General features: G+C 41.3%; 1 protein-coding gene across 4 annotated transcripts in view; it reads right to left on the minus strand.

The window, feature by feature from the left end:
• csrnp3 (cysteine-serine-rich nuclear protein 3) overlaps positions 1 to 27,100 on the minus strand; it is a 235,708-nt gene that overhangs the window by 196,297 nt on the left and 12,311 nt on the right. For 3 of the 4 annotated variants that reach the window (XM_072262045.1, XM_072262043.1, XM_072262046.1), the window contains exon 2: positions 4,775 to 4,856. The gene's annotated coding sequence lies outside the window, so the exon portion shown is untranslated. Of the gene's footprint in view, positions 1 to 4,774; positions 4,857 to 8,830; positions 8,988 to 27,100 lie in introns of all 4 variants that reach the window. The other variant, XM_072262044.1, reaches the window with a different exon arrangement.

Below are 27,100 nucleotides of genomic sequence, written 5' to 3' on the forward strand. Positions count from 1 at the left end.
AGGTTCCCGGAGAAATCCCAGGCGATCACAGGGAGAGCGTACAGCCTCCTTGCAGGCTGTGGCGGGAACAAAGAGCATGAAGTACAAGAAAACTTAGATCGCTTTCTCTGGAGCACTAGAAGCTGAGAAGTGACGCGATTCAAGGGCCGATCGCCAGCGCCTTCTCCAGGTGGAAAAGACAAATACTGGAGGGCATAGCTTTAAGGTCAAGAGTGAGAAAGTTTAAAGAAGATTTACGAGGCAAGTTTGAAAAATAAGTGCTCGGTGCCAGGGGGGAGAGGTGGTGTTTAAGAGGCAGTTGGGCGAGCATGTGAACGTGCAGGGCAAGAAAAGTTTTAGACCAGAGGTTCCCCACCAATTTTATACCATGGGCCAATACAATTAAGCAAGGGGTCCATGGATCCCAGGTTGGGAACCCCTGCTTTAGAAACAAAAAGATAGGACGTTATTTAATTTAGCATCCTAGCCAACAGACTTTGTGGGCCAAGGAGCCCAACTGTGTGTTGTACTGTTTTATTGTCAAGTTCCATTCTGATTTGCATCACTTGGCATAAAATCACTTAATTATTTTTAATCCATTTTTTTCTTATTTTAGCGATATAGTGTAGAGTAGGTCCTTCGTGGCATGTTGCCCCAGCAAACCCTAACAAACCCAAACAACCCAAAACTAATCACAGGACAATTTACAATGACCAATTAACCTACCCTTACAATGACCAATTAACCTACCCAGGACATCTTTAGACTGTGGAAGGAAACCGGAGAACCCAGATGACACCCATGCCTTCAGAGAGGAGAACGTTTAGAGACTCCTTGCAGAACAGCATCGGAATTGAATTCCAAACTCCAGAACACCCCACCATAAATTTGTGCCTCAAGTGAAAAAGTTGTAGACCCAACCCTCACTTCATGGCCGGGAACAAAAAAGAGTTATCATTCATCTAGAAGGAACATTGTGGTTTCAGATGTTCCATTCTTTTAGTAACATATTAAATAACAAATTGATGCTCGGTTTATAGGTGGACAGTTGCCAAAACTCAAAGAAAACTATGTAATTTCTCCTGGTGTCAGGGTTGGATTCACCCCTTAACTAGCAACACTAAAAATTAATTGTACCATATAGCCTACCGTATAACATGGGACTATTTTACATCGTAGTAACACGTTATTGAGCATGCGCTATGAGGTGCGTATTGATCTGTATTCAGTTCGGGTTCTGTAAGTAAGAAGCCCCTGTTAACTTAGCTCCAGTCTCTAGTGTTTTTATTTACAGTTTTGTTGTGTAACCCGACCACATACACAACAAATTGGCAACGAGGTTAATGAACCTGCATCGTATCGGAACACCGTTTTAGTTATTAACGGCACTCAGAAGAGGCAGGGTAAGGCCGCGAGTCTGAAAAGAAGCGAGAGTTCAGCCAGAGTCGGGAACGTCAGAAGACTGAAAGACAGAGTCGGAGCCGCGACGCATCCAGGTGAGACTAAAGCCGGCACTGAACCCCAGGGCTGAGGGTCTGCCTGCCTCAGGAGGGAGATTGAGGACCCACCTGATGTACCTGTGGAGGCTAATTCCCCAAATCAAACGTTGCACAGCAGACGTTACCCAGAGAGGCAAAGAAGGCCCCCCCAGAGATTTGAGTTCTAATTATAATTATTATTACGTTATTTTGTTATAATTTCATATTATTACAATACTAATTAAACAGTTGGCGGGCATTTGTATATTAAGGGCACACATACAGTATTTGTTTCGCGTAGTGCCCCCGTTAACTTAAAAAAGTTGATACACTTTTAAAATAAAAGGGAAGGAGTGTACCATATAGCCTACTGTATAATATGGGACTATTTTATGTCGTAGTAACACGTTATTGAGCATGCGCCATTAGGCGCGTATTGATCTGTATATATGTGTTCAGTTCGGGTTCCGTAAGTAAAAAGCCCCTGTTAACTTACCTCCAGTCTCTAGCGTTCTTATTTATAGTTTTGTTGTGTAACTCGGCCACACACACAACACTGATTAACAGGTCAATCATCTTATTACAGCTTGTGGGATATTGCTGAGTGTGAATAAATTAGCTAGTCACAGAAAACAGAATGCCAAGTGTAGTTGCTGGTTGTCAGATGGTTCAGGACTGACCATGAGGCAAATATGACACATTGTGTGGATCAGTGTGTGAAGTCATTGACCAAGCAAGGGAGCTTTGTACTTAGTCAACACAGATAGTTATTCTCTGCGGCACATATTTTGCAATTGGCAGTGAAACAATAGAACTCACCTCTGACCCCAGGAAAATTTCCCAGTGAGGAGCTGATGACCTCTTCAGTGATAACATCTCTCTTTCTACTGGCTGGTACTAAAAGCTGTCACCAAGCTGATTTAGAAGCAAGTTACATGGAAAAATTCTCACAGATGTTAAAGTCGGAAGGAACACTATAGATCTGAACATGTACAAATGAATAAAGAAGAATCCGGAAGGGGGAAAAGTAGTATTTTAACATTGATTATACTTTCAATTGTGTATATGAGAAAATAAGACCATTTGCTTTTGATTCGAGAGAGCATGCCAAGTAGAAATTATGGCTTAATACACCACGAGCAATTCACAGATCTCGTGCAATAAACCACTTGAAAAAATATGGTGATACAAAGATACGTGGAGTGGCAGATAGTGTTTAGGAAGCAGGGATAGATTAGGAGAATGGGCAAATAAGTGACAGATGGAAAACAGTTTCAGGAAGTGACTGGTCATGTGCTTTTGCAGAGGAATAAAGGTGCAGACTATTTTTCTAAACAGGGAGAAAGTTCAGAATACAGCAGTGCAAAGGGACTTAGGGGTCCCTTACTTATCATGTATTGCATTGAACTGCTGCCACAAAGTCAACAAATTTCACAGCACATGCCAGTGATATTAAACCTGATCTGATTCTGAAGTGTTGTATTCCCTAGAGAATAACGTGGGAAGAGATGGTAGTTAGGAATGCAAATGCAATGTTTGTTTTCATTTCCATTGGACTAGAATACAAAAGCAAGGATGTAATGCTGACACGTGAAAATCTGCAGATGCTGGAAATTCAAGTAACACACACAAAATGCTGGTGGAACGCAGCAGGCCAGACAGCATCTATAGCCCGAAGTACAGTCGACGTCCTGATAAAGGGTCTCGACCCCAAATGTCGACTGTACTCCTTCCTATAGATGCTGCCTGGCCTGCTGCGTTCCACCAGCATTTTGTGTGATGTAATGCTGAGACTTTTAAGGGTGTTAATCAGACCACATTTGGAGTATTATGAACAGTTTTGTGCCCCATAACTAAAGAAGTATCCTACAAAAAGTAAAGGGTACGGCCCAGTGCATTACGGGTAAAGCCCTATCTGAGTTCATGGGGTAGAAATTTGGGCAACTTTATTCTAGATACGAGATGCCACATCTCAGAGGGAATTGAGCATTTGGTGAGCAATTCCAGTAGTTTTGCTGCTTTTGTGTTTCCTAAATATCCAGTGACTAATCAGGAAGGAGTGCATTAGTACCTCCCTGCATTACAGAATGGCAAAGTGGTGGATGCTGCCTTGTGGTGGGAGGTGCTATGATACAGTTCTGAGGATGGTGTTTGAGGTTGCACACTGGACCAACGGGTCAGATTGCTGAATTTGTACGAGGATGCCATACCACAGCGTGGAAGGGATGCCACTGATACTGAACACTTTGACAAAGAAATACTGTTGGGGGAAATTATCTGGCTGCTGGGGTTTCCGCATTTGGATTTGGTGGGGGTGGTAGTCTATTTCAGCCAAACTCAGCCCAGGGTATGATAACAAACTTAAGGGACTGAACTGCTCCTGTAGCGTAAGTGCTTTAAGGGCTGGTATTTCCCTACGTATCATTTGTTTAATTAGAAGGTCCTGATTCTTAAAGTGATTTCCGCACCCGACAGAGTGTTGGCGTAGGTGGTATGTAGAGTACAGGTACAAGGTGGATGGCAAGTGTGAGCAGGAACAGTATCCTGGGACGGCTGTAACTATGCCTAATGGTGTTGTGAAGGTGGGCATTTTCTGGGTGCTGAATGGCACTTACTGGATATCTAGTTCCTAAGCCTACCCATGGTTCCCACATGGTGATGCCATTGATATTTGGAGCCATATGTATGTCACTCCAGTGCCCAGGATGAGCACTTTGACCATGCTGGTTGGTGAGAGGGCTATTACAAAGGAAGGCAGAGTCTGAATGACAGCCTTTCTCAGCATGGTACGGCCAGACTGTCCCGGGAACTGATTTCGATGACCTTAGATTATCACAAAGGAAGGTGGCACTTGTACTGTTCATAGTCATAGACCACGATCACCTATGTCATAATGAGGATGAGTTGCAAATACAACTGATAGCATAATGGTCAGATTAAGGATGAATACACATTTGTTCCTAATTGTTTTGCATTACCCGTTCTCAATTACTCAAATTGAAATATTAGTGCAAGGGCTGATCTATTCTGGCTGTGTATCAACAATAAAGAAAAAGGGAAAAAATGGCACAAGGCAAGGAAAGCTACACCCAGTTAATGACCTTATTATCCATCCACTGTTGAAAACAAAATCACTGTACTGAATGGAGTCTGGAAAGAGATCTCTTAACATAAGTAGGTGTTCTTAGCATGTTCTATTTTCAAAGTGCCCGGTCACTCACTATAGTTGCTAAAGCTGTAAGAGAGATTATAGTGCAATTCAATCCCATACTTCTTTACAATATTTAGTTTTTATAAACACAGAACAATAAAGCTACCTCAATTCTCCATTAAACTTGACTCCCTTCAGTTGGCATATTCTGTTTAGTCCTGGTATGGCATTTGAGTTCTGTTTTTCATCTAAGAGAAAGAGAAAAGAACAAGGAGATTACTCTAATTTCCATGGAAGCAGGCCAACATTATCTATAAAGAACTCAGCAGTGCAGGAAATACACTTGAAGGAAACATTTCTTCAATATATAACAGCCTGGAAGATTAAAACAAAATTCAAAGCATTGAGTATGTACCTATTCCTACAATTATTTTGCACAACATGGGAAGATCATCCTCAAATGACTGGAATTAAAGAACAACATTATTGTCATACTTTGCTTCTGCAATTCTGTTCTTTAAGTCACTTTGATCGATTTTCAAAGACGGAGAAGAACATGCTACATCTACCATTTTGCATTAGGATTAGGCCACGAGACCATAGGACATCGGAACAGAATCTATCGAGTCTGCTCTGTCATTCAATCACAGTTTATCTTCCCTCTCATCCTCACTCTCCTGACTTCACCACATAACCTTTGATACCCTTACTAAGTACCCAACAACATCCACTGTAATATGCCCCGTGACTTGGCCTTGATGGCAAAGAATTCCACAAATTTACCACCCTCTGACTGAAGGAAGTTCTCCTCATCTCTGTTCTAAAGGGACATTCTTCAATCCCTGAGGCAGTGCTCTCTGGTCTTAAAGTCCCCCACTATAGGAAACATCCTCTCCTCATCCACTGTCAAAGCCTTTCAATTTTCAGAAGGTTTCAATGAAGTCTCCCCATTCTTCTAAACACCAGTGAGTAGAGGCACATGACAATGATTAATACATTAACAAACATAAATTAAACCTTTCATTCCTGGAATCATTCTCATAAACCTCCACTGGACCCTCTCCAATGCCAGCACATCCTTTCTCAGATAAGGGGCACAAAACCATTCACAATATTCCACGTGCGGTCTGACCGATGTCTTACAAAGCCTCAGCATTTATATGCTTTTATATGTCAATCCTCTCAAAATGAATGCTCACATTGCATTTGCCTTCCTCACCACTGACTCAAACTGGAAGTTAACCTTTAAGGAATCTTGTACCAGGACTCCCAAGTCTCCAAACATCTGACTTCTGAATTTTCTATTTAGAAAATAGTCTATGTCTTTATTCTTTCTACCAAAGTGCAAGACCATCAACATCCTCACACCGTATTCCATCTGCCACCTCCTCGCCCATTCTCCTAATCTGGCCAACTCCTCCTCAGACTACCTGCTTCCCCAACACTACTTGCCCCCAGTACTGTACTTGGAAATGTCAGAAGTCTTTTCAGTCCACAGCGAGATTTTACTCATTCTGAATGAAGCCATTGTGATAAAGTCCTGGTACTGCTGCTCTGTCACAATCTGTTGTTCATGTGTCTCACTTTACAGATGGCCACACAGAATTTGCAATCATATTGATAGTGATACGACTGGTGTTTACTTTCATTACTCTGAGAGAATGACTGCAGCTTCAAGATTTCTGCATTTTAATCTGTTAATGAAAAGAGCCCACTGTTTCACTATTTCTTTACAATACTGCTTGATAACACCTCCTCTATTGAATATAACATGGAGAGCAACCAAATCATGTGAACTTGGGTTAAGAACTTAACTATTCCAATGCTCTCCAGCAAATCTGCACGGCCCATGGAGAGGAAAAAGTAATGGAAGAAACATGAGAAAAAAAAATAAGGAGGTAGATTCTAAATACTTGTATCACTGATTATCAAAAGAGATGATATAATACAATGCAAAAGCCTTCAGCACATATGTACATAGCAAGGGTGCCTAAGACTTTTGCACAGTACTGCATCTGTCAACATGGACCGAAGAGCGAGTTTGTAAACTGACAGGAGCAAAGGGTGTTGGGATTGGTGAGGTTGGAGCGCGACAGGAGGGGTGTGAGACAGGTGGCAGGCGGGCTGGAGGTGGTGCAAGTGCAGACACACCAAGCCCTGAAACACTAGGCACGGTTATTTGATTCAAAACTATTGGTTTATTGATCATTACGAAATGTTTCTCCAGTGCTACTCACTCCCTCCCCCCTTCCCACCATGCTTCCCCTCTCCCTGCCCCTTGCCGCTCTTAGACCACAATAGAGACCCATATCAGAATCAAGTTCATTATCACTCATATGTCACGAAATGTGTTTTTTTTTTGCAACAGTATAGTGTTGTAATGCATAAAATGACGACAGTACTGTGCAAAACTCTTAGGCACCCTATATATGGTGTTACGTACCCCGTAACTGGGTTGCCAAACCAGCAGAAATGGATCACTTCGTTGGAGTCTGGATTACTAGAACTAAGAAAGTTTTATGAAAGAAACAAGCAACACAGTACTCTAATCAAAAGGATAATGAATGCAACAGTTCAGCAATGATAAACATACATGTACACAGAATTAACATAACAGGATCAATCAAGCTCTATCGTTGTCTAGGAGTAAATGACCAGTTTCAAAGTGACGCAAAGTTCAGTTCAATTTAGTTCAGTTCAGTTCGCAGTAATCGCTGCCGTGGCGATGGACAGTGGGGAGAAGGGGAGAAGGAGAGAGAGAGAGCAAAACGAATGAATATTCAAGGCTTCCACACAGACCTTCGCAGTCAGCTTTCGGGCGAGTCCTTTGTGATGTCATCTGAGGTCACCAACCGTGACCCCACCGTTTCCAGATACGATCGTTTACGATCGTTTCCCTGCGGTGAACCTGGCACCCAGGCAAGGGTGGATACACACCAGGTTCCCGCCGACCGTGCCTTTCCACCCTGTGCATCCATGGCCCGGTACTTCCCACCGACTTGTGAGAGACGCACTGCTTCCAGGGTCTTGTTACCTCGGGTGTCGTGTGTGTGTCTTGCCTTAGCGAACCTGTCCCTTTTTATCCCCCTGCTGGGGTATCACCTGTCCATCACTTCAAACAGTTCAGGGTTCAAAAGGGGAGCCGATCTTGACAGCTCTCCTTCCCCTTCATTAACATCTCCAAGTGCTGCTCCATTGTTTCCCTTATCTCGCTCTCTCCTGAAGACAGATGGCAGACCAACTGCTGATCCCACTGGTGCCAGCACAGGACAGCTACATCTTAATCTATGTGTATTCTTGTCACAATGAGGCTAAGACTTTTTGCACATTACTGTAATTCATGAAGAACACTTTTCAATATTTATGAACGATATCAACTAACTGCCATGGGTGGTGAGAAAAGTAGTCAGAAGCAAATCATACTTGCTCAGATACACAAACTTAAGTTACAAACATGAGAGAATCTGCAGATGCTGGACAGCCAAAGCAACAGACGCAAAGTACTGGAGGAACTCAGCAGGCCAGGGAGCAGCTATGGAAGGGAATAAACAGTTGACAGTCGGAGCGGAGCGGAGACCCTTCATTAGGACTGCCTGACCTGCTGAGTTCCACCAGCATTTTGTGTGTGGTAAAATCAGATTGTTTATCCAGGGGCCACTGAAGCCAAATGCAAGAGTGCAGATGCTCAAGTGGTTTTGTCCAATTTTAACTCACTTATTTCACCAGCTTCTTCCCTTTTAACCCAATGAGAAGGTCTATTAAATATTATTACCTTTCAGAATCCAGTATTTGAAACTCTTCAACGTGTTCCCTACCTTCTGCTGTGCTAACAAGGGGAATCTAGAGTTGTTAGAGATGTATTAAAAATTTCCAAAGAATGTTAATGATTTTTTTTAAATGTTTGTTTTTTTTTAAAATAGTATGAGGATATTTTAGCACTGCACAAAGTGTGATATCTGCTACATTTTGTTACTGTTTTCTGCTGGGTTTTGGACCTGGTTGCCTTTCGTCATATCATTTCTCTGGCAGCATAATACTATAGCACACAAGGCACCACTATATCCTTTCTTGGAACGTGCCTCCATTGCCAACTTACTCCAGTTGGCTTTAGGCCCTTTTGTCTATCACCTGTCCAGCTCTTGGCTCCATCCCTCCCCCTCCTGTCTTCTCCTATCATTTTGGATCTCCCCCTCCCCCTCCAACTTTCAAATCCCTTACTCACTCTTCCTTCAGTTAGTCCTGACGAAGGGTCTCGGCCTGAAACGTCCACTGCACCTCTTCCTAGAGATGCTGCCTGGCCTGCTGCGTTCACCAGCAACTTTTATGTGTGTTGCTTGAATTTCCAGCATCTGCAGAATTCCTGTTGTTAATATTTTGTTCTGTTGGGTGGAGAATGATTCAAAATAAGAATAAAACTTTAATTCGAGATACTGCTCAGTACTGTCAGCTCACTGGAGACCACAAAATCTAGGCCAATATCAAATTTAGTTGACTAGTGGTAAATTTGATTTGATCCTTCTTATTATTGATGGCATTTTATTTTATAAGTCTTTTTATTACTATTTAGATTATGAAGACACGTAGTCCTCTTTTATTGTCATTTAGTAATGCATGCATTTAGAAATGATACATTATCTCCTCCGGTGTGATATCACAAAACACAGGACAGACCAAGACTGAAAAACTAACAAAAACCACATAATTATAACATATAGTTACAACAGTGCAACAATACCATAACTTTATGAAGAACAGTCCATGGCAGAGTAAAAAGTTCAAAGTCTCGCGAAAGTCCCATAGCTCACGCGGACGGGAGAATGAAGAAAACTCCCTGCCATGCCCGACCACAGTCCGACTCTGAGTCATCCGAAAACTTCGATCTCTGATCAGCCCTCCGACACCGAGTACCGAGCACCATCTCTATCCGAATGATTCAACCTCAATCTCGGTCGCCAGCAGAAGGCAAAGCCGGGGATTTTGGGGCCTTTCCTCCGGAAGATTCTCGATCGCGCAGTAACAACGGCAGCGAACTGGCGTTTCAGCAATTTCTCCAGATGTTCCTCTGTGCTTTCACGTCTGTCTCCATCAAATCAGAATTGTCCACGGCCCCTATTTAACGGATACGATATCATTTTTCACCGGAGGGCTGCGCACGCGGCGAGCTATCTCATCCTCCTGCCTATTATTGTTCAAATGGAAAGAAAAAATAAATAAGGGCATGCGCTTACTACTGTTTTCTATACAAAGTAAATATTATCAGAGTGAATGTGTATATATTTAGTGTAGTGATCGCTGCAGGACCACTGTTCGGCTTGCCATGCAGGTGGTCACTCACAAATGGCCTCTCCTACACTACTGTGTCCACAGCAAGGCCTTCACATGATGTCCCTGTTCTTTTTTATTTGCGTGTGCCTGTGTGCGTGCAAGTCTGTGCGTGTGCGTCTGTGATGATGTCTTTTCCTTGGCTTTTTCAAGGCGCAGAGAGAGAGAGAGAGAGACTGTGTGGCACACCACTCCTCACACAGACATTTTCGCAGTATTTTTCCCTTTATTTTACGAGGTCAAGTTGCGATCTCGACACTCAACCCGGCACGGATGGAAAGCAAACTCGGGGGCAGACCCAACTAGTTTCGAACCCGGGAACCTCCGCTCCCGGGTCCGTCGCCAATGTCGTTGCGCCACCAGCCGGCCGTGATGTCCCTGTTCTTATTGAGCTTGCAATGTCATGACGTGACCGAGTGTCCAATATATAACTGGGCAGATGGTCTGGGCTCATCAGCTTTGGCTGGCACCCAGCCTAGGAGAAGGACAACTCCGATTCCAAACCTGGGGAGATGGACTCATTAGCCTGGCCAGGCGGTCTGTCTAGGAGAAGCAATACTCAACCCACAGCCTTGTGGTCGCCACAGTCGCTGCAGCTCGCTGTGTCATTGTGGAATGCTCCCTGGCCTGCACGCACCGATCCTCACAATAAACCTACGGAGCGTAGGCGGGAAGAAAAGTCCTACAGTGATGGAGTTACATACATGTCACTACATACAGCCCCGAGATTAATTTTCCTGTGGGCGTACTCAGCAAACCTGTAGAATAGTAACTATAAACTGGATCAATGAAAGATCAACCAGAGTGCAGAAGACAACAAACTGGCAAATGCAAATATAAATAAATAGCAATAAATAATGAGAACACAAGATAAAGTGAGACCACTGGTTGTGGGAACGTCTCAGTGGATGGGCAAGTGAGTATAGTTATCCCCTTTTGTTCAAGAACCCACTGATTGTAGGATAGTAGCTGTTCATGAACCTGGTGGTGCATATCCTGAGGCTCTTGCACCTTCTACCCAATGGCAGCAACAACAAAAGAGAATGGCCTGGGTGGTGAGGATCTCTGATGATGGATGCTGCTTTCCTATGACAGTGTTTCACACAGATGTGTTCAATGGTTTTTGTAGTAATTTTGAAAACAACTACTTGGAAAGCAAATGTAATGACCAGTCGTAGATAACTCCGAGATCAGCACTGGAGTTGGACAAGTTTTGTCATCATCATATGCCACGTCGTATGACGTGGGCGATCACGGTCCCATGACCATGATTGTCCTTGGCAAATTTTTCTACAAAAATTGTTTGCCAATGCCTTCTTCTGGGAACTATCTTTACAAGATGGGTGACCCAGCTGTTACCAATACTCTTCAGAGATTGTCTGCCTGGCGTCAGTGGTCACATAATCAGGACTTGTGATATGTATCAGCTGCTCATACGACCATCAACTACCTACTTCCATGGTGTCACATGACCCTTATCAGGGGGGCAGAGTGCTAAGCAGGTGCTTGACTTTACCCAAGGGGGCAGCAGCACCTTACACCTCCTTTGGTAGACATACCTCCAACCTGCTATCCACGATTGAGTTTTAAAAAAAATGTTTTAAAAAATTAAAGTAGAACTTTCAAAATGCAGCAGTTATGGGACTACACATTGAGCACCCCTTATATGAAATTCCAAAATCAGAAATATTTTTGAGCGCTGACATGATGTCCCAAATGGAAATTCCAGAAGGCACTGGGAAGGTTCCCAGGCAGTTCACAGCTCTCTGCATACTACAGACAGTTCTGAGAAGTGACCTCACGTTGTAATGAACAGAAGTTAATGAAAAATATAAAAATATTGCGTAAAGCAAAAAATGAAGATCTCGATCCTTTATTGAAAGAGTGGATTCATCAGGGCTGGAGTGAATATATGCTGCCTAATGGTATGCTGATCATGAAACAAGCAAAGATCTATCACGACAAACTCAAAGTTGACGGTAATTATGAACATTCAGCAGGCTGGTTGCAAAAATTTTTTAAAAATGCAGTGCACAAAACTATTAAAAATGTTATATGCAACTACCTTCAGGGTATATGTACAAGCTGTATGTGCAAGTTAAATGGACTTCGTGTTTGTACGTGGATCCCATTCCCAAGGTATCTCATTATATACTTTATAGTCGCCAAACAATTGATACTAGAATGTACAATCATCACAGCGATATTTGATTCTGCGCTTCCCGCTACCTGGATTACAAATCGATAGTAAATATTAAAAAATTAAATTAAATTAAGTTAATTACGTATGGATGTAAGTATTCCAAAATCTGAAACACACCCAGCGCCAGGCATTTTGAATAAATGGTGCTCAGCATAAACTAGTCTGTGTTGTTAGGGATCCAGAGAGGACAGCCCTGATCAATATGCATAGTCACAAATCAGAGGCCTGCTGTTTAGCCATGGGAGAGTACATGGAGAAACTGGTTACATCTGTGAATGAGTGATGGGACATACTTTACCAATTGGTAAATGTACAGAAGATTAGATTACAGTTAGAAAGAGCATCAATGTGAATTTATTGCCTTAAATAATCAGTGAAGTTAAATGAATGATTGCAATACAAAGAGGAGTTATGATAATTTATGCAATTCAGGGTCAGATTACAGTTAAAATACAGCAACAGATAGTTCTGGATACCACATGTCGGAAAGGATATATTGATTTTAAGGACTGTAGTTTCAGTTAAATCTTCCTAGGCTTCAAAAGGCTAACTTATGAGGAAAGATTACAGAAACTGAGATTGCATTTCCTGCCTTCAGAAGGTTAACATGCTTGGTTAAGTTTTTCCAGGTTTTAGACCACGAGACCATAAGATACAAGAGCAGAAATAGGCCACTTGGCCCATCAAATCTGCTTCATGGCTGATCCCTTTTCCCTCTCAGCCCCAATCTCCTGCATTCTTCCCACATCCCTCCATGCCCTGACTAATTAGGGATCTACTAACCTCTGCCTTAAATATACCCAATGACTTGGCCTCCACAGCTCCTTGTAGCAATGAATTCCACAGATTCACCACCCTCTGGCTAAAGAAATTCCTCCTCTCCATTCTAAAAGGGCACCCCTCTATTCTGAGGTTATGTCCTCTGGTCTCAAGACTCTCCCAGCATAGGAAATAGCTCTCTACATCCCAGGCCTTTCAACAGTCGATAGGTTTTGATAAGGTCACCCCTCATTTGACAGGCTTTTGAGGAATGGAGAAGAAATAACTAAATGCTGATTGGCAAGTTTTGGACAAAGATCCATGATCTGCAGCTGGAGGATAGCCATTCAGGAACACCAAGTCAAGCAAAAGTTCTAAAAGAAATGTGAATGAAATTCGAAACCCTCTACCTAAAACAAACATTGCAGGCCAGGCAATGGATGACTTTCAACCTGGACTGATCTTTGAGAACAAAAGCTATTCTGAGAAAAGAGGAAAAGGCAGGTCAATGAAGTTAAGTTACATAGTCAGCCATGATATCACTGATTGTTCACTTATTCAATGGTCAGCTTGGGCCCATGTACCAAGCAGTCTTTTCTATTTTTTCTTTGCACAGTCTTGCCATAATACTTCTTCTCTTGTTTCTCCTTTTTTTCCCCATAAATTAACACTAGCAGTTAGTAAACTGGTGTTGCTGGAGTACTGCGAAAGTTAAAACGCATTTTCAATTTTTTTATTATTCATCTTCAATTGTGGTGACATTTTTGGGACCAACTAATTTTAACAAAACTTTAATTATCAGGGTTATTTTTAATACTGATTTTTATTCAATTATTTAAAGAAAGTGACTGCAGCAATCTCAAAGTTCAAAGTACATTTATTATCAAAATATGTATAGTTTTTATAAAACCTTGAGATTCATCTCCGAACAGGCAACCACAAAACAAAGAAACACAAAAGAACTGTGGTAAACCATGTATATATAGGCTGTAACTGGGTTACCTGTCTGGACACGCCCCTCTGCTGACTGCTCCTGTGGCTCCTCCCACAGACCCCTGAATAAAGGCGATTATGTCACTGCTCCTCTCTCAGTCCAGGACAGACATACAGCATGGACGTGGGTCCATTTACTGTTAATAAAAGCCTTTCAGTATTTACTCTACTTCCAGTCTTTTGGAGTAATTGATAGTGCATCAAGAACCCATCAAAAAAAAAATGGACAAATGCCCATGTAAGAAATAAAAGTAAGGAAATAGCATTTAGAATGGAAGTGATTCCTCAGGCATGAAGCCTGGAGCAGGCCACAGCCCCAACCTCAGTTCATCGCATAGCAGAGAAGATGTCGCGGAGCTCGCAGACACGGAGTCCGGAGCCACAATTTCAGGGTCAATGTAGTGAAGAGCTGAGTAAACATTACGGAGCAGTGAGCAAAGCCAGCTTGACCCTTGCCTCTGGGCCCGACACCCTGCCTTTCAATCCATCTGGCCAGGTGTTTAAATCACCCCAACATCATGTCGCTCCTCATTCTGGGCCCTGGGCCCTGTCACATTAATACAATCTGGGCCTGGACCCTGCCACCACATTTTAGCCCTTTCCTGACCTTTCCAAATCAGTCCGGCACTTAGATTGGTCAAACCTTCCTCTAGGATTAGGTGGACAGGCCTCAAATCTGCCTCCCCTCCACTCCACTCCGCACACCCCGACTTTGTTTCAAATACGCCTCAACCTACATTATAATATAGACCTACAATCTGCATTTCGGGTGTCATTTATATTTGCCTTGCTAATGTCACAGTCCAAAGCGTTCAACCTCCTGGCCAAATAGCAAATATAGCTACAGGATTTAAAGACGAATAAATTTTAATCATGAAGAACCACCAGAATATTCATAGGCCACTTCACAGCAGAAACAATATAGGAGGTAGAGGCTGATGAAATTGCTGCTTAGAATTCTGAAAGATCACTTGGTGATTCTGAGAGCTGGTGCATAAATATGCAAATCACAATAAACTCTTTACATAACATTACCTTTGGGAGTCATAAGATAACTATGTAATAGTGAAGGGCCCACTGTTACAAGAATGTTTGTGTACTTCTGTTATTAAAGAATCATAAATAAAATCTGTTGTATTATGAGCTTCCTGTAACAGTTTCTCTTAAAGACTGCAGAACCCTACTCCAGTGATTTTCCATTGTTGACTTTGTCCTAAAATAGTACTTGCTCGGGCACTGTCATCTTCCCTTTGTTGTGCAAATTTATAGTGCAAAAATAACTGAGCTCTTCCAATAAATCATCTCTGCTTATTGTGTAGTCTCAAACGACTGAATTCACATTGATTTACTTACTTTTTGATTTAGACACTGCCCGGAGTATGATAAGCATCTTGATGTGTACATTACAAGGAATACATCTTTTACCCTACAACTGGAATTAAGATGCAACTCATGAAATAAAACGTAGGTTAATATTGGTAAATTGAACTAAATTTCTGAGGAAAACTTTCAATAATTATAGTTTCCAAAAAAAATACTGAACAATAAAAAGTGTTTCTCCCCTCCATTTAATATCGGGACTTTATAAGTCAAGTTTATTGTAATTTAACTATATACATGTACACCATCAAATGAGACTATGTTTCTCCAAACCAGAGTGCACTTTAGTACACATAACACATAATAACTTATGAAAGTAAGGATGAAATCGACAGATGGGTTACACATAAATAAACCGAAGTGCATTAATTAAATATTGTAAGGTACAGCGCAGAATAACCAGTGACATTTTGAATATGACACGGCAGGGAGTTCAGAAGCCTAACGGCCTGAGGGAAGAAACTGTTACTCATCCTGACCATTCTTGTTTTTATGCATCGTAGTCTCCTGCCTGGTGGTGGAAAGTCGAAGACGATGCTGGATGGATGGGTGGGATCCTTGACAATACTACGGGCCCTGCATATGCAGCAGTCCTGACAAAGGTCTTTGATGGATAGTTGGGAGACTCCCATGATATCGTCAAGCCACTCTCAGTCCTTTTATAGGGACTTGCAGTCCCATGCTAACTTAGTACAAAGCTCCTGGTAAATGCAAAAGGAAGACTAAATGAATACTCCTTCCCTAGTAGGAAAATAATCCCTTTCTTAATGGATAACAATTCAGACCAAAACCACATCTTTGTTACACTCTGCTAATACTGTAAAATCTCTGTATTAGGATTTACTTTGGATTAGGACTATTTTCAAATGCAAGTTATCCAAATACTCAAGAGCACTTAAAATAAAAGCATAACATATTGGTGTGTCTATTGTGAGCATAAAAAATAGCTTTTAAAGAAAATTGAACAGGAAAAAAAAGACAATAAAATGGATAATTTGTGCAATATTTAATACATGCAATAACTTTTTAAAAAATTTCTTAGCCCTACAAAAAGCCAGCACAAGAACGCGAGAATATTGTCTAGAATTCAGATCCAGTAGATGGGTGTCCAGTATTTGCAGAGTGCACTATTTCCTAAAATAGATCTGGAGCAGGAAGTTAGATAAATGATAAACTCAAATAAAGAATGCTTTTTTTCCCTGTTTTAAGTGATAAATTATATTCCTTCATTTGTCAGAAATGCAATCAATTTTACATTAAAATTCAGCTTCAGTGGTGTACTACTTTCGACAAATCAACCATCTCACCCAATATTCCTTTCTAGTGACCTAAATAGTCAGATCTAAGATGAGCAGCCAATTTATTGTAACCCCATTTATGTGTCCACTGAAGTTCAATTGTTGTGCATTTGTAAGTGATGAGAGAAATTGAAATTGGGACTGGCTGCTCTGTTTAGATACTTGTGGGAACTTTAGTTGATTCTTAAAACATTCTATGAACAGAGTTATACAACTGTCACAGCACAGAAAGAGACCATAAAACATAGGAGCAGAATTAGGCCACTCAGCCCATCAAGTCCACTCTGCCATTTCATCATGGCTGATCCTGGCTCCCATTCAACCCCATACACCTGTCCTCTCATCACACCCCTTGATGCCCCACCCACTCAGGAATCTATCAACTTCCGCTTTAAATATACCCACACACTTCGCCTCCACAGTCTGTGGCAAAGCATCCCACAGATTCACCACTCCTTGGCTGAAAATATTCCTCCTTACTTCTGTTCTAAAAGGTCACTCCCCAATTTTGAGGCTGTGCCCTCTAGTTCTGAATACCCCCATCAGAGGAAGCATCCTCTCCACATCCACCCTATCAAGTCCTTTCAACATTCGAAAGGTTTCAATGAGAGCCCCACACATTCTTCTAAATTCCATTGTGTACAGGCCCAAGGCCGCCAAATGCTCCACATATGTTAACCCCTTCATTCCTAGAATCATCCTTGTGAACCTCCTCCGGATTCTTTCTAATCATCCTTTCTGAGACAGGGGGCCCAAAACGGTTGACAATACTCCAAGTGCGGCTTGACTCTCGTCTTATAAAGGCTCATCATTATCTCCTTGCTTTTATATTCTATTCCCATTGAAATAAATGCCAACATCGCAATGCCTTCTTTACAGACTCAATCTGTAAATTAACCTTCTGGGAGTCTTGAACAAGGACTCCTAGGTCCCTCTGCACCTCTGATGTTTGAATTTTCTCCCCATTTAGATAATAGTCTGCACCATTGTTCCTTTTACCAAAATGTATTATCATATATTTCCTAACGCTGTATTCCATCTGCCAATTTTTTGCCCATTCTTCCAATTTGTCTAAGTCCTGCTGCAAATGCATTGCTTCCTCAGCACTTCCAAGAGGCCAAACAAGAACAAAATCTGCAGATGCTGAAAATCAAATTAACACACACAAAATGCTGGAGGAACTCAGCAGGCGAGGCAGCATCTATGGAAAAGAGTAAACAGTCAAGGATTCGGGTCAAGACCCTTTATCAGGACTGGGAAAATTTATACTTCTTCAGAATAGACATTCGTGGAAGAGATTTCGCAGTGTGGTAGCCAATACGCAGTCCAGCTGAAGGGGACTGAGTATCGGCCCGAAACGTCGACTGTTTACTCTTTTCTGTAGATACTGCCTGGCCTGCTGAGTTCCTCCAGCACTTTGTGTGTACTACAGAAAGAGGTCAGTCGGATTACTAAGTGTATGCCAACTCTGAATAAAGAATTTCACAACACAGACAGCTGACATTGTCCTCTTTACTAATCAATTTCTATATGTGTGACCGTGTCTCTACACCCCCATCTCCTACCGGGTTAATTACTTTATTTCTCTATATTGCTTCTACAACACCTATAAAAAGTACTCAACCCCCCCCCCCCACTTTAGAAACTTTCATGTTTTATTATTTTATAACCCTGAATTGCAGTCGATTTAATTTGGCTTCTTTTGACACTGAACAACTGGGGGGGGGGCGGTGAATAATTTTTAAATTGGCACTGTATTTATCCTCTATGCTATTTTTCTTTCTCTGGTTTGACCTCCTGCTCCGATGCTCAGTTTATAACGTGATAGTTGCTTTATAGAGAAAGCTGTGATGCAGCACAAAAGGGTGTAGTAGTTAGAAATAATTCAGAAGAGGTGTAGCTCAGGTGACTGATAGTTGGGTAGAGTTGGGCTGTTCTCCGATCTTGGCAGTCTACTTGCAAACATTTCGTCACCATGCAAGAAGTATGAAAAGCATATAAAGGCCAAGCAATCAGAGGACACACCACAGTCAACATCACACTATGTCTCCTCACACGGTGACGAAACATTGGCAAGTAAATTGCCAAGATCACAGAACACTCAACCCAACCAGGGTATAGTTGTCTTCAAAATACAGATTTCCAAATCAGGATCATGCTATGACCAATGTGACCTGTGTAATGCAAACTGTGTTCCCTGATCCATCAATCACATTATAACCAATTTGCATCATGGGAACACACGAGACAGTGGATCTGTATGGCAGACATCCCACCCTGTAAAAACTGACTTCAGAGAGGTAGCACCATCAATTTGCCGGAAACTTCCGGGAGAGGTGGGATGTCTGCAATACAGTAGCTCCTTAGCAACTAGCCAGCTAGTTTAAATAACGTTAGCTATGCTAATGAACGAATGACACCTGTTAAACTCACCTCAACAGGTGTTTTACAGTCTTAACCCACCATGGGCAATAGAAAAGTCACTGTTGCAAACAGTGCAGCGAGCAACACTGTCATTATTTTGACCCCTATTGGGCAAGGGTACACTTTAGTGTAGTCTGGGGTGACGTACGTTTTATATTTTTTTGGAACACTCCACCATGGCGCGCTCTCTCTCTCAGTCGCTCGAGTGCTTTCGCTTACTTTCTCTCTCGTTCACTTGCTTGCTCTCTCTCTCGCTCACACGCTCTCGTTCTCTCTCGCGCGCACGCGCGTTCTCTCTCTCGTGGTCGCTCTCATGCTCTCTCTTGCTTTCTCTCTCTTGCTCTCAAAAAAATTGATTTCCGTGATATTGTATATAATTTGCGGGCATCAGGGAGCCACTATTAATATGAGGGAGACTCCCGGAACTTCCGGGAGAGGTGGGATGTCTGTGTATGGACTTAAGTACTTTTATTGTGACTTGTAAATATGTCTTTTCTACCTCTCCTTAGAGCTAAGTCTGCTCTTCATTTTCCAGTTGTTATTTATGAGTCTATGGGATTCACAAATATTTTTGTATTTTTTTGCAAATTTGTTTATAGTTCTCTTTGGTTTCCTACATTTAAGTTTTTTTTAAATTATGAGGACACTCAGTCCTCATTTATTGTCATTTAAAAATGCATGCATGCATTAAGAAATGATAAGATGTTCCTCCGGAGTGAAATCACACAAAAAAAACAAGACAAACCAAAGACTAACACTGACAGAACCACATAATTATAACATATAGTTACAGCAGTGCAAAACAATACCATAATTTGATAAAGAGCAGACCATGGGAACGGTAAAAAAAAGTCTCAAAGTTCCGATCGACTCCTGACAGTCCCCATAGCAGGTGGCAGAAGGGAGAAACTCTCTCTGCCATAAACCTCCAGGCACCGACAACTGTCGATGCATTGGAAGCACCCAACCACAGCCGACACCGAGTCCGTCCGAAAACTTCGAGCCTCTGACCAGCCCTTCGACACCGAGCACTATCTCTGCTGAGCACTTTGACTCTGTCCCGGTCATCGAGCAACAAGCAAAGCCAAGGACTCGGGGCCTTCCCCTCCGGAGATTCTGAATCACACAGTAACAGCGGCAGCGAAGCAGGCATTTCAGAAGTTTCTCCAGATGTTCTTCCGTTCTCTCATGTCGGTCTCCATCAAATTAGGATTGTGCACGGCACCCTACTTGACAGGTAACAGATGTCATTCACAGAGTGGCCGCGCAAGCTGCGTCGCGCCGCCATCTTCTCCTGCTGCTCGTTGTTTTGTTTCTTTTCTAACGTCTTTTTATCTTGTGTCCTAGCACTAAGCTTTTTTTCCTCTGTCTGCACAACTTATTTAATTTTTAATATATACTTACTGTAATTTACATTTTATTATCATTTGCTATGTACTAACTGTCTCCTTACAGGTAGCCAATTAAACAAAGAAACGCAAAAGAACCCATATAAAAAAAAGACCATCAAACACCCAATGTGCAGAGAGAGAGAAAAATCAAATCATGCAAACAATAAAAGCAAGCAAATAGCACTCAGAACAAAAGTGAATGCTTAGACATGAAGCCGGGAGCAGGTCACAGCTCCAGCCTCAATTCAGAGCAGAGCTGATTAAATGTAGCAGAGCCCTCCGACACGAGCCCAGAGCAGGCCGCAGCCTCACTTCAGCCCAGAGCAGGCCGCAGCTTCATTTCAGCACACAGCCGAGTAAACATAGTGGAGCCTTCAGATGAGCCCAAAGCAGACCACAGCCTCATTTCAGCCCACAGTGGAGTAAGTGTAGAGGAGCACTCAGACACGAGGCCAGAACAGGCCGCAGTCTCATTGCAGCCCAGAGCAGAGTAATCACAGTGGAGCACTCAGACATGGAGCCAGCCACTGTCTCATTTCAGTGCACAGCCCAGCAAACGAAAAGGAGCACTCAGACATGATCCTAGAACAGGCCGCAGCCTCGTTTCAGAGCACAGTAAACGTAGTGGAGCGCTCAGACACGGAGCCAGCCATAGCCTCAGCCTCACTCAGCGCAGAGCTGAGTAAACATCTAATTCCATGGCATACGCCAGTGATATTAAACCTGAGACACGAGAGGTACTGCAGATGCTGGAAATCGACAGCAATAAACGCAATGTGCTGAAGAAGCTCAGTAGGTCAAGCAGCAGCTATGGATGGAAATAAACAAGTTGACGTTTTGAGCTGAGACCCTTCATCAAGACTCACGACGAAGGGTTTTGGCCTGAATCGTCGACTGCTTATTCCTATCCATAGATGCTGCCTGACCTGCTGAGCTCCACCAGCACAGTGTGTGTATTAAACCTGATTCTGACTGATTTTTTTTCGCCCCTTAAGCATTTTAGTTCAAAAATGATTTCATAATTAATTTAAAATTCCATGATTAATTAGTTGTCTATTTCTACATAAGCTAATTAATCATAGACATTCTACATTGATTTTGAAGTTATTGATAATCTTTTTCCAATATTTTCTACTGCTGCTTTACATTTTCATGCATTGTGGGTATTATAGATTCAATAAATAGAATGGCTCCATTCCAAGGACCAAGCCTCCCTACTTCACACAGAACCCAACTCTGCTTCTTCAAATGCCTTGCTGGCTTAATGCCAAGAGCTTACTGCACTCATGTTGAAACAGCAGAAAAATACAATGCCAAATTATTCATCTTGATCCTACATGGAGACTGCATATGTAACTGAAAAGAATGTATTTATGAAAGTGACCTCTCACCTTAGTAGACGAGATCCCACAACATTGTGTTTAGGATACAAAATTAAATGCTGAGAACAGCATTAACCCTGTTTCAAACAAACATGGCACTACAAAGTAATTCTATACTTCTACACCTTACTCTGCACTTACCAGTGCAAAATTATGAACACTTACAAAATACATATAATCAGAATCAGGTTTAATATCACTGGCATATGTCGTGAAATTTGTTAACTTTGCAGCAGCAGTACAATGCAATGAGAGAAAAACTGGATTACAGCAAGTTTACAGTAAATACATATTAAATAATTGAATTAAGTAAGTAGTGTTCCTGGGTTCAATGTAATTTCAGAAATCAGATGGCAGAGTGAAGAAGCTGTTCCTGAATCGAGTGTGTGTCTGCTGGCTTCTGTACCTCCTTCCTGACGGTGGCAACGACCTGGCTGATGGGGGCCCTTAATGATCGACGCTGCCTTTTTGAAGCACTAACTCTAAACAAGAGTATACAGGATAGATGCAGAATATTCTAATATTAATTCCCTAATCCCACTACATTTATGACAACAGATTTTTTGATAAGTTAATTATGTAATTGCACCTGAAAAGATGACATTCCAGCCCTGTAGTATTTTTAGATAAAGCTCAAGTAAAGACTTGAAATAATTTGGAGCAATAAGAGGTAATTTTCATTTTAGGTCAAGTTATTATAATCCTGCTCTACGTTAAGGAGGACTGAACCAATGTATTGACCTTGTTCGAAGCAATGAAGTTATATTGAGTGAAGATAAAATTATGAGCTACTGATTCAGCTAACCTCCACAGTGAGGATTTTTATCCAATGCTGGAGGAACTCAGCTGGTCAGGCAGTATCCACAGAAATGAAGAATTCAGGCTGATACCTTTCATCAGGACTGGAATGGAAGGGGAAAGACGCGAGAATAAAAGGCAAGGGAGGGGAAGGAGGCTAGCTAGAAGGTGATAGATGAAGCCAGGTGGGTGGGAAAGATAAAGGGCTGGAGATGTCCCTTCTATGAAGTCTGGGAAAGGAAAGCCTCATCCTGGGAACAGATGCGGCAAAAACAAAAGAGCTGATTAAATGGTTGCAATGGTTGGAAAAATTACAAGAATTTTAAGGGCATCTGGTTAGAATCATTTTCCCAGCTATCATATGCAGTTTATGTTCTTGTTAAACAATGTTAATGTATGTAATTATTAAATTTCCTTAATGAACATCACACATATATGGCAGGTCTCATTCTGCAATCTTATTCCACTGAATAAAAAGGCAAAATATATTTTCTCCCAACCACACAGATAATAGATTAGATTACATTCAACTTTATTGTCATTGTGTGGAGTACAGATACAAAGCCAGTGAAATGCATTTAGCAACTGACCAGAAATGCAAAGAATAGTGTTACTTACAAAATAACTGCGAATAAAAAGTAAGTGCTACAGCACACAAATATAAAAGTACTGAGACAGTACAATATGGATGCAATACTGCTTAGCGCTGTGATGTGAGGTTCAGCAGTGTCACAGCCTCAGGGAAGAAGCTCTTCCTGTGCCTACTGGTGCGGGAGCGGAGGCTCCTGTAGCGCCTACCGGATGGGAGGAGAGTAAAAAGTCCATGGTTAGGGTGAGATGCATCCCTGATGGATAACTGATTTTTTAAAAAAAAAAGAGTACTGGGAATTATTAACTTGTTTTATTTTCCCAAGGTTTACAATAAGATTTAATGAATTTTACTTAGTACCTTTATTTCAGAGCTTGCCCTCAGTACATTTGGTATTGCACATGATACCAAATCCTTGAATGATAATGATCAAGCAGTTGGCATTCATTGGATGATAACATGTGTACATTTTAAAAAGGATTACTGGAATACTGCATCTCTTGCTTTGGATTTTGCAAATACACACTCAACAATAAATCTATAAAGCCAATTTGAAAAATAACACAGATCTCCTGAATATCATTTTAAAACAGAAGTAACTGTACAGACGAGCAGACACTGGGAAGACTCAGTGAATAAATAATTGTTTCGTCATCATTGTGGTAGGGACAAGAATGATTGCTTAATTAAAATGTTTTAGAGTTTCCATTAATCCAAGCAGGATATTGTTGAAACTCGCTGAATTCTGAATCGATTTTGTGTAACATTCCTGGAATTTAGCACAAAGCATTTGGCTTAACATTAGCCAAGAGACCAGATAAAGCTGACCTCTTCTCTGCAGTATAGTACCACAAAGTACTGTATTTTAAATGAACTACTCCCTCAGTTACATTTGAAATGTTACATTAGCAGTCCTAGGGAGCAGATCAGAAAGTAAACAACGTGGAATAAAAGGCATGACAAAAGGATGTATCTGGAGACAACACTGACAAAACTTAGAAAATAATAAACACACCAGCAATTAGCTAGAGTCAGAACAATTTACAAAATAATGTTTAAAAAATGAAAACTATAAAAAAAAGTAAAATCTGCATATAGTAAATGAGCATCTTATCAGATTTATAACTTCACCAATATATTCAAAATTGGATCCAAAATTAGACCTTTAAAACTATGTCACTTTGAAAACCATCTTTTGATTTCATTTTCCTTAGTTTAATCATGCCTGTCTAAGCACATACGCAACAGACAAGCCACCTACAGTCTGTAACAGAATGCAGATGACTGAGGGGCCCAGTAATGCCAAAAGTTAAAATGTCTGCAATCACTGGTGTACTCAGTTACCTCTGCTATTCATATCTGGTTTAAAATCAGTTTTCCTTCCCTGATGGAGATCATGCTGAATCGAATACACCATAACCAACGCCAATGACTTGCATTATCATCAAAATATTTCTTTTAAAAAAATGCACCCACATTTTACATCTGACACCTGTTTTTTTTTAAAAAGTGACGGGATCACATAAATTTAATTCAGTTAAATACATTCTGCTAATGTATTTATCAAGCTGAATCCAGAATGAATTAAAACTGGTATATAGAATGGAGTTATTGTTAGGCATTTCAGTTCTAAAAAAAATAATATTGGTCACTATTTGCAAAGAATGTAAAAGGAAGACTGAATCATGAAGTAAATTTACCAAAGTATATTTATAACCATGAAGAGGAAAGACATGGCAAAACTATTTCCATCTGCAGAGAAGTCAAGTTCAAAGTAAAATCATTGTCAAACTATATGTATGTCAGTATATTTTCTTGCAGACATACTCAATAAATCCATAATGGAATAATAACCATAATAAAATCAATGGAAGACCACACCAACTTGGCTGTTCAACCAGTCTGCAAAAGGCAAACTGCGCAAATGCAAAAAGAATGAAATAATAATAACAGTAAATGTGATAAATATTGAGAACATGAGATGAAGAGTCCTTAAAAGCGAGTCCATAGGCTGTGGGAACATTTCAATGATGAGGCAAGTGAAGTTATCCGCTTTGGTTCAAGTGTCTGATGGTTGAGGGGTAGTACCTTCTTTCTGATGGTAACGCGAGACCAGAGCTTGTCCTGAGAGGTGGGGGGTCCCTGATGACGGATGCTGTTTTCCAGCATCAATGCGTCATGCAGATGTGCTCAATGGTGGGGTTGCCTTTACCAGTGATGGACTGGGATGTAAAAATAATTAAGTATAAATTGCTGGTGATAATCTAACATGATCCCATGAACTGCCACAATGGGAGCTCTTTAGCAACATACTTCCAACTTACAAAAAAAAACCTGATTTGGTATGAAAGAGTTTACATTTCCAGTGAAGCTTGAATCTCTTCATTTATGAGACTGGCTCAACAGCTGAAGTTGTGGAACATTTTGGGTGGCATTCTTCCCAGGAAAACATGAATCAATGCAGTGAGTCAGTTATTTATTTATAATCACACTAACAGTAAAGCTTATTGTGCAGTACCACACTCGCCAGTCAGAAGATTCTTGACATTTTCTTCACTGCCCTGAGTACAGTCAATAACTAAAAGGTTCTCATCCTAGAAGTCGTCACAGATCAAATACGTTCTTCATGATCTCAGAAGTGCTGTACTTATCAAGCAATATGCTGTATTATTTCTATAATGTGTAAAAAAAAGTAAAGTTCCTCTCTGCACCTTGTCTGCTGCATTGCGTGGCGAACTTGCTGTTTCTTTAACGTTTGTCTGTTTTACGAGCCAAGTTACTTGCTCAGCACTCAATCCATCATGATGGAAAGCATGGAACACACATCAAAGTTGCTGGTGAACGCAGCAGGCCAGGCAGCATCTCTAGGAAGAGGTGCAGTTGACGTTTCAGGCCGAGACTGAAGTTAGTCCTGACGAAGGGTCTCGGCCTGAAACGTCGACTGCACCTCTTCCTAGAGATGCTGCCTGGCCTGCTGCGTTCACCAGCAACTTTGATGTGTGTTGCTTGAATTTCCAGCATCTGCAGAATTCCTGTTGTTTATGATGGAAAGCATGCAAGGAGCCGGCCAGATTCAAACCAAAGTCCAGGTGTGAATATGGCTACACTACATCACCAGCACAGCCTCCATAATGTGACATAGTCATTAATTTTCAACTAAATTTGCATCATTACCTTTACATGAAAATTTACAGAATTTTTAAAAATTTCTCTTTACACTACTTTAACAATGCTGCTGTTTTAAATTGTGCTGGCTTTTCATGAAGAATACAAAATGTCTCTACACACGTCTCATCTACATGATTGGATAAAATGGTTCATCGAGAAGATGCAAGCCTGACCTCATTAATTAGCACACATTGAAAGCTTTCCCCATCTGTACCACACGTACTCTTCACAGACCAATCAATCACAGCTTTTGCAAGAATCATTCAAACAGCTGACGAGGAATGGCAATGTGTGTAGGCGCCCTGCTGGCATTATAGGAGGTTCTGAAATCTGCAGAGCAGAGACTCTGCAGTTAATCAAGCTTCACACAGCCTAAATCCTGTGCATAATGCCGGGATGGACATGCTGCAGTACACTTACTACAAAAAGGTTAATGGCAAAAGACAGTACACAATATCAAACATTTAAATCCTTCAGTATTAAGAGGAGCATTGTTACACTCACTTCCAAAACGTCACAAAGCCAGAGTGATGACAACTTCAATAGACTAAAGTTGCAGGCTATCACATCTGTAAACATACAACGCAAATATAGGATGCAAACTTTTTAAATAATTAGTAATATTTTGTTATTCATAAACTTTAGAAGTTCACCAGCTTAGCTGACTGTATTCTGGCTTTTGACCCTGATAATGACCTGGCTGCCTCAACAGAGCCACACACACCCCCCCTGCCATCTTCCACCCCCAAATCCTCATTCATTCAGAATTCACCTATCGGTATCCC

Source organism: Mobula birostris, chromosome 6, assembly GCF_030028105.1.
Source record: "Mobula birostris isolate sMobBir1 chromosome 6, sMobBir1.hap1, whole genome shotgun sequence".
Taxonomy (NCBI): Eukaryota; Metazoa; Chordata; class Chondrichthyes; order Myliobatiformes; family Myliobatidae; genus Mobula; species Mobula birostris.